At 56.3% G+C, this 11,815-nt stretch overlaps 1 protein-coding gene across 1 annotated transcript in view; it reads left to right on the forward strand.

Annotated features, from left to right (window-relative positions):
- ADAMTSL2 (ADAMTS like 2) overlaps window positions 1-11,815 on the forward strand; it is a 414,165-nt gene that overhangs the window by 63,817 nt on the left and 338,533 nt on the right. The gene's annotated exons all lie outside the window — the stretch shown is intronic.

Consider the following 11,815-nt stretch of genomic DNA (forward strand, 5'->3'; position numbering starts at 1 on the left):
CCACTACCTGTACACCAACCCTGACACCCACTCCAGCATCACACGGCCCGCTACCTGTACACCAACCCTGACACCCACTCCAGCATCACACGGCCCGCTACCTGTACACCAACCCTGACACCCACTCCAGCATCACACGGCCCCCTACCTGTACACCAACCCTGACACCCACTCCAGCATCACACGGCCCCCTACCTGTACACCAACCCTGACACCCACTCCAGCATCACACGTCCCGCTACCTGTACACCAACCCTGACACCCACTCCAGCATCACACGGCCCACTACCTGTACACCAACCCTGACACCCACTCCAGCATCACACGGCCCGCTACCTGTACACCAACCCTGACACCCACTCCAGCATCACACGGCCCGCTACCTGTACACCAACCCTGACACCCACTCCAGCATCACACGGCCCGCTACCTGTACACCAACCCTGACACCCACTCCAGCATCACACGGCCTGCTACCTGTACACCATCCCTGACACCCACTCCAGCATCACACGGCCCGCTACCTGTACACCAACCCTGACACCCACTCCAGCATCACACGGCCCACTACCTGTACACCAACCCTGACACCCACTCCAGCATCACACGGCCCGCTACCTGTACACCAACCCTGACACCCACTCCAGCATCACACGGCCTGCTACCTGTACACCAACCCTGACACCCACTCCAGCATCACACGGCCTGCTACCTGTACACCATCCCTGACACCCACTCCAGCATCACACGGCCCGCTACCTGTACACCAACCCTGACACCCACTCCAGCATCACACGGCCCACTACCTGTACACCAACCCTGACACCCACTCCAGCATCACACGGCCCACTACCTGTACACCAACCCTGACACCCACTCCAGCATCACACGGCCCGCTACCTGTACACCAACCCTGACACCCACTCCAGCATCACACGGCCCGCTACCTGTACACCAACCCTGACACCCACTCCAGCATCACACGGCCCACTACCTGTACACCAACCCTGACACCCACTCCAGCATCACACGGCCCACTACCTGTACACCAACCCTGACACCCACTCCAGCATCACACGGCCCGCTACCTGTACATCATCCCTGACACCCACTCCAGCATCACACGGCCCGCTACCTGTACACCAACCCTGACACCCACTCCAGCATCACACGGCCCGCTACCTGTACACCAACCCTGACACCCACTCCAGCATCACACGGCCCACTACCTGTACACCAACCCTGACACCCACTCCAGCATCACACGGCCCACTACCTGTACACCAACCCTGACACCCACTCCAGCATCACAGAGCCCACTACCTGTACACCAACCCTGACACCCACTCCAGCATCACACGGCCCACTACCTGTACACCCACCCTGACACCCACTCCAGCATCACACGGCCCACTACCTGTACACCAACCCTGACACCCACTCCAGCATCACAGGGCCCACTACCTGTACACCATCCCTGACACCCACTCCAGCATCACACGGCCCGCTACCTGTACACCAACCCTGACACCCACTCCAGCATCACACGGCCCGCTACCTGTACACCAACCCTGACACCCACTCCAGCATCACACGGCCCGCTACCTGTACACCAACCCTGACACCCACTCCAGCATCACACGGCCCACTACCTGTACACCAACCCTGACACCCACTCCAGCATCACACGGCCCACTACCTGTACACCAACCCTGACACCCACTCCAGCATCACACGGCCCACTACCTGTACACCAACCCTGACACCCACTCCAGCATCACACGGCCCGCTACCTGTACACCAACCCTGACACCCACTCCAGCATCACACAGCCCGCTACCTGTACACCAATCCTGACACCCACTCCAGCATCACACGGCCCACTACCTGTACACCAACCCTGACACCCACTCCAGCATCACACAGCCCGCTACCTGTACACCAACCCTGACACCCACTCCAGCATCACACGGCCCGCTACCTGTACACCAACCCTGACACCCACTCCAGCATCACACGGGCCGCTACCTGTACACCAACCCTGACACCCACTCCAGCATCACACGGCCCGCTACCTGTACACCCACCCTGACACCCACTCCAGCATCACACGGCCCGCTACCTGTACACCAACCCTGACACCCACTCCAGCATCACACGGCCCGCTACCTGTACACCAACCCTGACACCCACTCCAGCATCACACGGCCCGCTACCTGTACACCAACCCTGACACCCACTCCAGCATCACACGGCCCGCTACCTGTACACCAACCCTGACACCCACTCCAGCATCACACGGCCCGCTACCTGTACACCAACCCTGACACCCACTCCAGCATCACACGGCCCACTACCTGTACATCATCCCTGACACCCACTCCAGCATCACACGGCCCACTACCTGTACACCAACCCTGACACCCACTCCAGCATCACACGGCCCACTACCTGTACACCAACCCTGACACCCACTCCAGCATCACACGGCCCACTACCTGTACACCAACCCTGACACCCACTCCAGCATCACACGGCCCGCTACCTGTACACCAACCCTGACACCCACTCCAGCATCACACGGCCCGCTACCTGTACACCAACCCTGACACCCACTCCAGCATCACACGGCCCACTACCTGTACACCAACCCTGACACCCACTCCAGCATCACACGGCCCACTACCTGTACACCAACCCTGACACCCACTCCAGCATCACACGGCCCGCTACCTGTACACCAACCCTGACACCCACTCCAGCATCACACAGCCCACTACCTGTACACCAACCCTGACACCCACTCCAGCATCACACGGCCCACTACCTGTACACCAACCCTGACACCCACTCCAGCATAACACGGCCCGCTACCTGTACACCAACCCTGACACCCACTCCAGCATCACACGGCCCGCTACCTGTACACCAACCCTGACACCCACTCCAGCATCACACGGGCCGCTACCTGTACACCAACCCTGACACCCACTCCTGCATCACACGGCCCGCTACCTGTACATCATCCCTGACACCCACTCCAGCATCACACGGCCCGCTACCTGTACACCAACCCTGACACCCACTCCAGCATCACACGGCCCGCTACCTGTACACCAACCCTGACACCCACTCCAGCATCACACGGCCCACTACCTGTATACCAACCCTGACACCCACTCCAGCATCACACGGCCCACTACCTGTATACCAACCCTGACACCCACTCCAGCATCACACGGCCCACTACCTGTACACCAACCCTGACACCCACTCCAACATCACACGGCCCTCTACCTGTACACCAACCCTGACACCCACTCCAGCATCACGGGGCCAGCTACCTGTACACCAACCCTGACACCCACTCCAGCATCACACGGCCCGCTACCTGTACACCAACCCTGACACCCACTCCAGCATCACACGGCCCGCTACCTGTACACCAACCCTGACACCCACTCCAGCATCACACGGCCCTCTACCTGTACACCAACCCTGACACCCACTCCAGCATCACACGGCCCGCTACCTGTACACCAACCCTGACACCCACTCCAGCATCACACGGGCCGCTACCTGTACACCAACCCTGACACCCACTCCAGCATCACACGGCCCGCTACCTGTACACCAACCCTGACACCCACTCCAGCATCACACGGGCCGCTACCTGTACACCAACCCTGACACCCACTCCAGCATCACACGGCCCGCTACCTGTACACCAACCCTGACACCCACTCCAGCATCACACGGCCCGCTACCTGTACACCAACCCTGACACCCACTCCAGCATCACACGGCCCGCTACCTGTACATCATCCCTGACACCCACTCCAGCATCACACGGCCCACTACCTGTACACCAACCCTGACACCCACTCCAGCATCACACGGCCCACTACCTGTACACCAACCCTGACACCCACTCCAGCATCACACGGCCCACTACCTGTACACCAACCCTGACACCCACTCCAGCATCACGGGGCCAGCTACCTGTACACCAACCCTGACACCCACTCCAGCATCACACGGCCCGCTACCTGTACACCAACCCTGACACCCACTCCAGCATCACGGGGCCAGCTACCTGTACACCAACCCTGACACCCACTCCAGCATCACACGGCCCGCTACCTGTACACCAACCCTGACACCCACTCCAGCATCACGGGGCCAGCTACCTGTACACCAACCCTGACACCCACTCCAGCATCACACGGCCCGCTACCTGTACACCAACCCTGACACCCACTCCAGCATCACGGGGCCAGCTACCTGTACACCAACCCTGACACCCACTCCAGCATCACACGGCCCACTACCTGTACACCAACCCTGACACCCACTCCAGCATCACGGGGCCAGCTACCTGTACACCAACCCTGACACCCACTCCAGCATCACACGGCCCGCTACCTGTACACCAACCCTGACACCCACTCCAGCATCACACGGCCCGCTACCTGTACACCAACCCTGACACCCACTCCAGCATCACACGGCCCTCTACCTGTACACCAACCCTGACACCCACTCCAGCATCACACGGCCCGCTACCTGTACACCAACCCTGACACCCACTCCAGCATCACACGGGCCGCTACCTGTACACCAACCCTGACACCCACTCCAGCATCACACGGCCCGCTACCTGTACACCAACCCTGACACCCACTCCAGCATCACACGGGCCGCTACCTGTACACCAACCCTGACACCCACTCCAGCATCACACGGCCCGCTACCTGTACACCAACCCTGACACCCACTCCAGCATCACACGGCCCACTACCTGTACACCAACCCTGACACCCACTCCAGCATCACACGGCCCGCTACCTGTACATCATCCCTGACACCCACTCCAGCATCACACGGCCCACTACCTGTACACCAACCCTGACACCCACTCCAGCATCACACGGCCCACTACCTGTACACCAACCCTGACACCCACTCCAGCATCACACGGGCCGCTACCTGTACACCAACCCTGACACCCACTCCAGCATCACACGGCCCGCTACCTGTACACCAACCCTGACACCCACTCCAGCATCACACGGCCCACTACCTGTACATCATCCCTGACACCCACTCCAGCATCACACGGCCCACTACCTGTACACCAACCCTGACACCCACTCCAGCATCACACGGCCCACTACCTGTACACCAACCCTGACACCCACTCCAGCATCACACGGCCCACTACCTGTACACCAACCCTGACACCCACTCCAGCATCACACGGCCCGCTACCTGTACACCAACCCTGACACCCACTCCAGCATCACACGGCCCGCTACCTGTACACCAACCCTGACACCCACTCCAGCATCACACGGCCCACTACCTGTACACCAACCCTGACACCCACTCCAGCATCACACAGCCCACTACCTGTACACCAACCCTGACACCCACTCCAGCATCACACGGCCCGCTACCTGTACACCAACCCTGACACCCACTCCAGCATCACACAGCCCACTACCTGTACACCAACCCTGACACCCACTCCAGCATCACACGGCCCACTACCTGTACACCAACCCTGACACCCACTCCAGCATAACACGGCCCGCTACCTGTACACCAACCCTGACACCCACTCCAGCATCACACGGCCCGCTACCTGTACACCAACCCTGACACCCACTCCAGCATCACACGGGCCGCTACCTGTACACCAACCCTGACACCCACTCCAGCATCACACGGCCCGCTACCTGTACATCATCCCTGACACCCACTCCAGCATCACACGGCCCGCTACCTGTACACCAACCCTGACACCCACTCCAGCATCACACGGCCCGCTACCTGTACACCAACCCTGACACCCACTCCAGCATCACACGGCCCACTACCTGTATACCAACCCTGACACCCACTCCAGCATCACACGGCCCACTACCTGTATACCAACCCTGACACCCACTCCAGCATCACACGGCCCACTACCTGTACACCAACCCTGACACCCACTCCAACATCACACGGCCCTCTACCTGTACACCAACCCTGACACCCACTCCAGCATCACACGGCCAGCTACCTGTACACCAACCCTGACACCCACTCCAGCATCACACGGCCCGCTACCTGTACACCAACCCTGACACCCACTCCAGCATCACACGGCCCGCTACCTGTACACCAACCCTGACACCCACTCCAGCATCACACGGCCCTCTACCTGTACACCAACCCTGACACCCACTCCAGCATCACACGGCCCGCTACCTGTACACCAACCCTGACACCCACTCCAGCATCACACGGGCCGCTACCTGTACACCAACCCTGACACCCACTCCAGCATCACACGGCCCGCTACCTGTACACCAACCCTGACACCCACTCCAGCATCACACGGGCCGCTACCTGTACACCAACCCTGACACCCACTCCAGCATCACACGGCCCGCTACCTGTACACCAACCCTGACACCCACTCCAGCATCACACGGCCCACTACCTGTACACCAACCCTGACACCCACTCCAGCATCACACGGCCCGCTACCTGTACATCATCCCTGACACCCACTCCAGCATCACACGGCCCACTACCTGTACACCAACCCTGACACCCACTCCAGCATCACACGGCCCACTACCTGTACACCAACCCTGACACCCACTCCAGCATCACACGGGCCGCTACCTGTACACCAACCCTGACACCCACTCCAGCATCACACGGCCCGCTACCTGTACACCAACCCTGACATGCACAGCACCCCTACACCACCCCAGTCTCCAACCTGTGTACCAACTCCGCCTGCACACCACCACTGCTCCCTACCACTGTACCACACTGGTCATGCAGCTGTACACCAGCCCTAAGGGCCCTACACACTGGGTGATTTGAAAGATAAACGATATGAATAATGAACGATTTTTCAGTAACAATTTTCTCTTACGTCCTAGAGGATGCTGGGGACTCCGTAAGGACCACGGGGTATAGACGGGCTCCGCAGGAGACATGGGCACTATAAAGAACTTTAGAATGGGTGTGCAATGGCTCCTCCCTCTATGCCCCTCCTCCAGACCTCAGTTAGATCCTGTGCCCAGAGGAGATTGGGTGCATTACAGGTGAGCTCTCCTGAGTTTCTCTGAAAATAGAATTTTGTTAGGTTTTTTATTTTCAGGGAGCACTGCTGGCAACAGGCTCCCTGCATCGTGGGACTGAGGAGAGAGAAGCATACCTACTTAAGTGATAGGCTCTGCTTCTTAGGCTACTGGACACCATTAGCTCCAGAGGGAGTCGGAACGCAGGTCTCCCCTCGCCGTTCGTCCCAGAGCCGCGCCGCCGCCGTCCTCCTCACAGAGCCGGGTGAGTATAAGAAGAAAAGAAGACTTCAGAGGCGGCAGAAGACTTCAGACCTTCCCTGAGGTAAGCGTGCAACGGTAACGCTGCGCGCCATTGCTCCCACACAACACACAGTAGCAGGCACGGATGGGTGCAGGGCGCAGGGGGGGGGGGGGTGCCCTGGGCAGCAATATAAACCTCTAAGTCTGGCATTTATATGTATATAGGCTGCGGAGGCAGTAATTATAAAAATCCCCCGGCAGTTTTATACATTTGAGCGGGACCGAAGCCCGCCGCTGGAGGGGGCGGCGCTTGGTCTCTCAGCACTAACCAGCGCCACTTTCTCCACAGAGCACTGCAGATAAGCTGGCTCCCCGGACTCTCCCCTGCTGAACACGGTGACACAGGGCTGAAAGGGGGGGGGGGGGCACTTGTAAGGCGCAGTGAGTGTATAGATATATACATATAATTATATAAAAGCGCTGTTTAGCTGGGAATTTTGTTTCCAGTGTCCGGTGGCGCTGGGTGTGTGCTGGCATACTCTCTCTCTGTCTCTCCAAAGGGCCTTATTAGGGAACTGTCTCCTTATAACTATATCCCTGTGTGGGTGTCGGTACGAGTGTGTGTCGGCATGTCTGAAGCGGAAGGCTCATCTAAGGAGGAGGTGGAGCAGATGTTTGTGGTGTCTCCGTCGGCAACGCCGACTCATGATTGGTTGGACATGTGGAATGTTTTAAATGCAAATGTGACCTTATTACATAAGAGAATGGACAAAGCAGAGTCCAGGGAAAAAGCAGGGAGTCAATCCGTGGCTTTGACTGTGTCACAGGGCCCTTCAGGGTCTCAAAAACGTCCCCTATCCCAAATAGCAGACACTGATACTGACACGGATTCTGACTCCAGTGTCGACTACGATGATGCAAGGTTACACCCAAGGGTGGCCAAAAGTATTCATTATATGATTATTGCAATAAAAGATGTTTTGCATATCACAGATGACCCCTCTGTGCCTGACACGAGGGTGCGCATGTATAAGGAAAAGAAACCTGAGGTAACCTTTCCCCCATCTCATGAGCTGAACGAGTTATTTGAAAAAGCTTGGGAAACTCCAGACAAAAAACTGCAGATTCCCAAGAGAATTCTTATGGCATATCCTTTCCCTGCACAGGACAGGGTACGCTGGGAATCCTCACCCAGGGTGGACAAGGCTTTAACGCGCCTGTCCAAGAAGGTGGCGCTACCGTCTCCAGACACGGCAGCCCTCAATGATCCTGCTGATCGCAGACAGGAATCTACCTTAAAATCTATTTATACGCATACGGGTGCTTTACTCAGACCGGCAATAGCATCGGCATGGGTATGTAGCGCAGTTGCAGCTTGGACAGATACCTTGTCAGCTGACATTGATACCCTAGACAGGGATACCATTTTATTGACCTTAGATCACATTAAAGATGCAGTAGGGTAGATGGATGAGAACACCTGCTTCGGCTAGTTCTCAGGAGCAGAAGTCCTCCCCGGCTTCTACTAAATCCACCGCATGACGCTGGGGCTCCACTGAGGGAGTCCGCACCGGTGGGGGCACGTCTTCGACTCTTCAGCCAGGTCTGGGTTCTGTCAGATGTGGATCCTTGGGCGATAGATATTGTATCCCAAGGCTACAAACTGGAATTCGAAGAGGTGCCCCCTCGCCGATTTTTCAAGTCGGCCTTGCCAGCTTCTCCCCCATAGAGGGAAGTAGTGTTAGCTGCAATTCAAAAGCTGTGTCAACAGCAACTGATTGTCAAGGTTCCCCTAGTCCAACAGGGGAAAGGGTACTATTCAACCCTGTTCGTGGTCCCGAAGCCGGATGGTTCGGTCAGACCCATTTTAAATCTAAAATCCCTAAACCTGTACTTGAAAAAGTTCAAATTCAAGATGGAATCGCTCCGGGCTGTGATCTCCAGCCTGGAAGTGGGGATTTTATGGTGTCACTCGACATAAAGGATGCATACCTTCATGTCCCCATATATCCTCCTCATCAGGCGTACCTGAGATTCGCTGTACAGGACTGTCATTACCAGTTTCAGACGTTGCCGTTTGGGCTTTCCACGGCCCCGAGGATTTTCACCAAGGTGATGGCGGAGATGATGGTGCTCCTGTGCAGGCAGGGAGTCACAATTATCCCATACTTGGACGATCTCCTGATAAAAGCAAGATCGAGAGATCAATTGCAGAAGAGCGTGTCGCTCTCCCTGAGAGTGCTACAACAACACGGTTGGATTCTCAATCTGCCAAAGTCACAATTGATTCCAACGACTCGACTATCATTCCTAGGCATTATTCTGGACACGGAACAGTTTTTCTCCCAATGGAAAAAGCCCAGGACCTCCAGAACATGGTCAGAGACCTGCTAAACCCAAAAAGAGTGTCTGTTCATCAATGCACTTGAGTTCTGGGGAAAATGGTGGCAGCCTACGAGGCCATCCCCTTCGGCAGGTTTCATGCAAGGACGTTTCAGTGGGAACTCCTGGACAAGTGGTCCGGGTCCCATCTACAAATGCATCTGAAGATAAGCCTGTCCCCCAGGGCCAGGGTGTCTCTCCCGTGGTGGCTGCAAAGTGCTCACCTTCTAGAGGGTCGCAGGTTCGGCATTCAAGATTGGGTTCTGGTGACCACGGACGCGAGCCTCCGAGGATGGGGAGCAGGCACACAAGGAAGAAATTTTCAAGGGCTATGGTCAATCCAGGAGGCTTGTCTACACATCAACGTACTGGAATTGAGGGCCATATACAACGGCCTACGACAAGCGGAGAATCTTCTTCGCGACCTACCGGTTCTGATTCAATCGGACAACGTCACAGCCGTGGCTCATGTAAACCGCCAAGGCAGGACAAGGAGCAGAGTGGCAATGGCGGAAGAATTCTTCGCTGGGCGGAAAATCACGTAAGCGCTCTGTCAGCGGTCTTCAATCCGGGAGTGGACAACTGGGAAGCAGACTTCCTCAGCAGACACGATCTCCATCCAGGAGAGTGGGGACTTCATCAAGAAGTTTTTACAGAGATAACAAGTCTTTGGGGAATTCCTCACATAGGCATGATGGCGTCCCGCCTCAACAAGAAGCTTCAGAGGTATTGTGCCAGGTCAAGGGACTCTCAGGCAGTAGCGGTGGATGCCCTGGTGACACCATGGGTGTTTCAGTCGGTCTATGTGTTCCCCCCTCTTCCTCTCATCTCAAAAATATTGAGAATCATAAGACAAAAAAAGAGTGCAAACAATACTCATTGTTCCAGATTGGCCTCGAAGGGCCTGGTATTCAGATCTTCAGGAGATGCTCACAGAAGATCCGTGGCCTCTTCCTCTCAGGGAGGACCTGTTGCAACAGGGGCCCTGTGTGTTCCAAGACTTACCGCGGTTACGTTTGACGGCATGGCGGTTGAACACCGAATCCTAGCTGGGAAAGGTATTCCGGAGGAAGTCATCCCTACTCTGATAAAGGCTAGGAAGGAGGTGACGGCGAAACATTATCACCGTATCTGGACTAAGTATGTATCTTGGTGTGAGGCTAAGAATGCTCCTACGGAAGATTTCCATCTGGGCCGTTTTCTCCACTATCTACAGACAGGAGTGGATATGGGCCTAAAATTAGGCTCCATTAAGGTACAGATTTCGGCCCTGTCTATTTTCTTTCAGAAGGAATTGGCTTCTCTCCCAGAAGTCCAGACTTTTGTAAAGGGAGTGCTGCACATCCAGCCTCCTTTTGTGCCCCCAGTGGCACCATTGGACCTTAACGTGGTGTTACAGTTCCTGAAGTCTCACTGGTTTGAACCTCTTCAAATGGTTGAATTAAAATTTCTCACTTGGAAGGTGGTCATGTTGTTGGCTTTGGCATCTGCAAGGCGGGTGTCCGAATTGGCGGCCTTGTCTCACAAGAGCCCCTATTTGATTTTCCATGTGGATAGAGCAGAGTTGAGGACTCGTCTTCAATTTTTGCCTAAGGTGGTTTCTTCATTTCATATGAACCAACCTATTGTGGTGCCTGTGGCTACGGGTGACTTGGAGGATTCCAAGTCCCTGGATGTAGTCAGGGCCTTAAAAATCTATGTAGCCAGGGCGGCTCAGGTTAGGAAAACAGAAGCACTGTTTGTCCTGTATGCAGCCAACAAAGTTGGCGCTCCTGCTTCGAAGCAGACTATTGCTCGCTGGATTTGTAACACGATTCAGCAGGCTCATTCTACGGCAGGATTGCCGTTACCAAATTCGGTAAAGGCCCATTCCACTAGGAAGGTGGGCTCTTCTTGGGCGGCTGCCCGAGGCATCTCGGGTTTACAGCTTTGCCGAGCAGCTACCTGGTCAGGTTCAAACACTTTTGCAAAGTTCTATAAGTTTGATACCCTGGCTGATGAGGACCTTGCGTTTGCTCAGTCGGTGCTGCAGAGTCGTCCGCACGCTCCTGCCCGGTCTGGAGCTTTGGTATAAACCCCATGGTCCTTACGGAGTCCCCAGC

This window comes from Pseudophryne corroboree, chromosome 8, assembly GCF_028390025.1.
Source record: "Pseudophryne corroboree isolate aPseCor3 chromosome 8, aPseCor3.hap2, whole genome shotgun sequence".
Lineage (NCBI taxonomy): Eukaryota > Metazoa > Chordata > Amphibia > Anura > Myobatrachidae > Pseudophryne > Pseudophryne corroboree.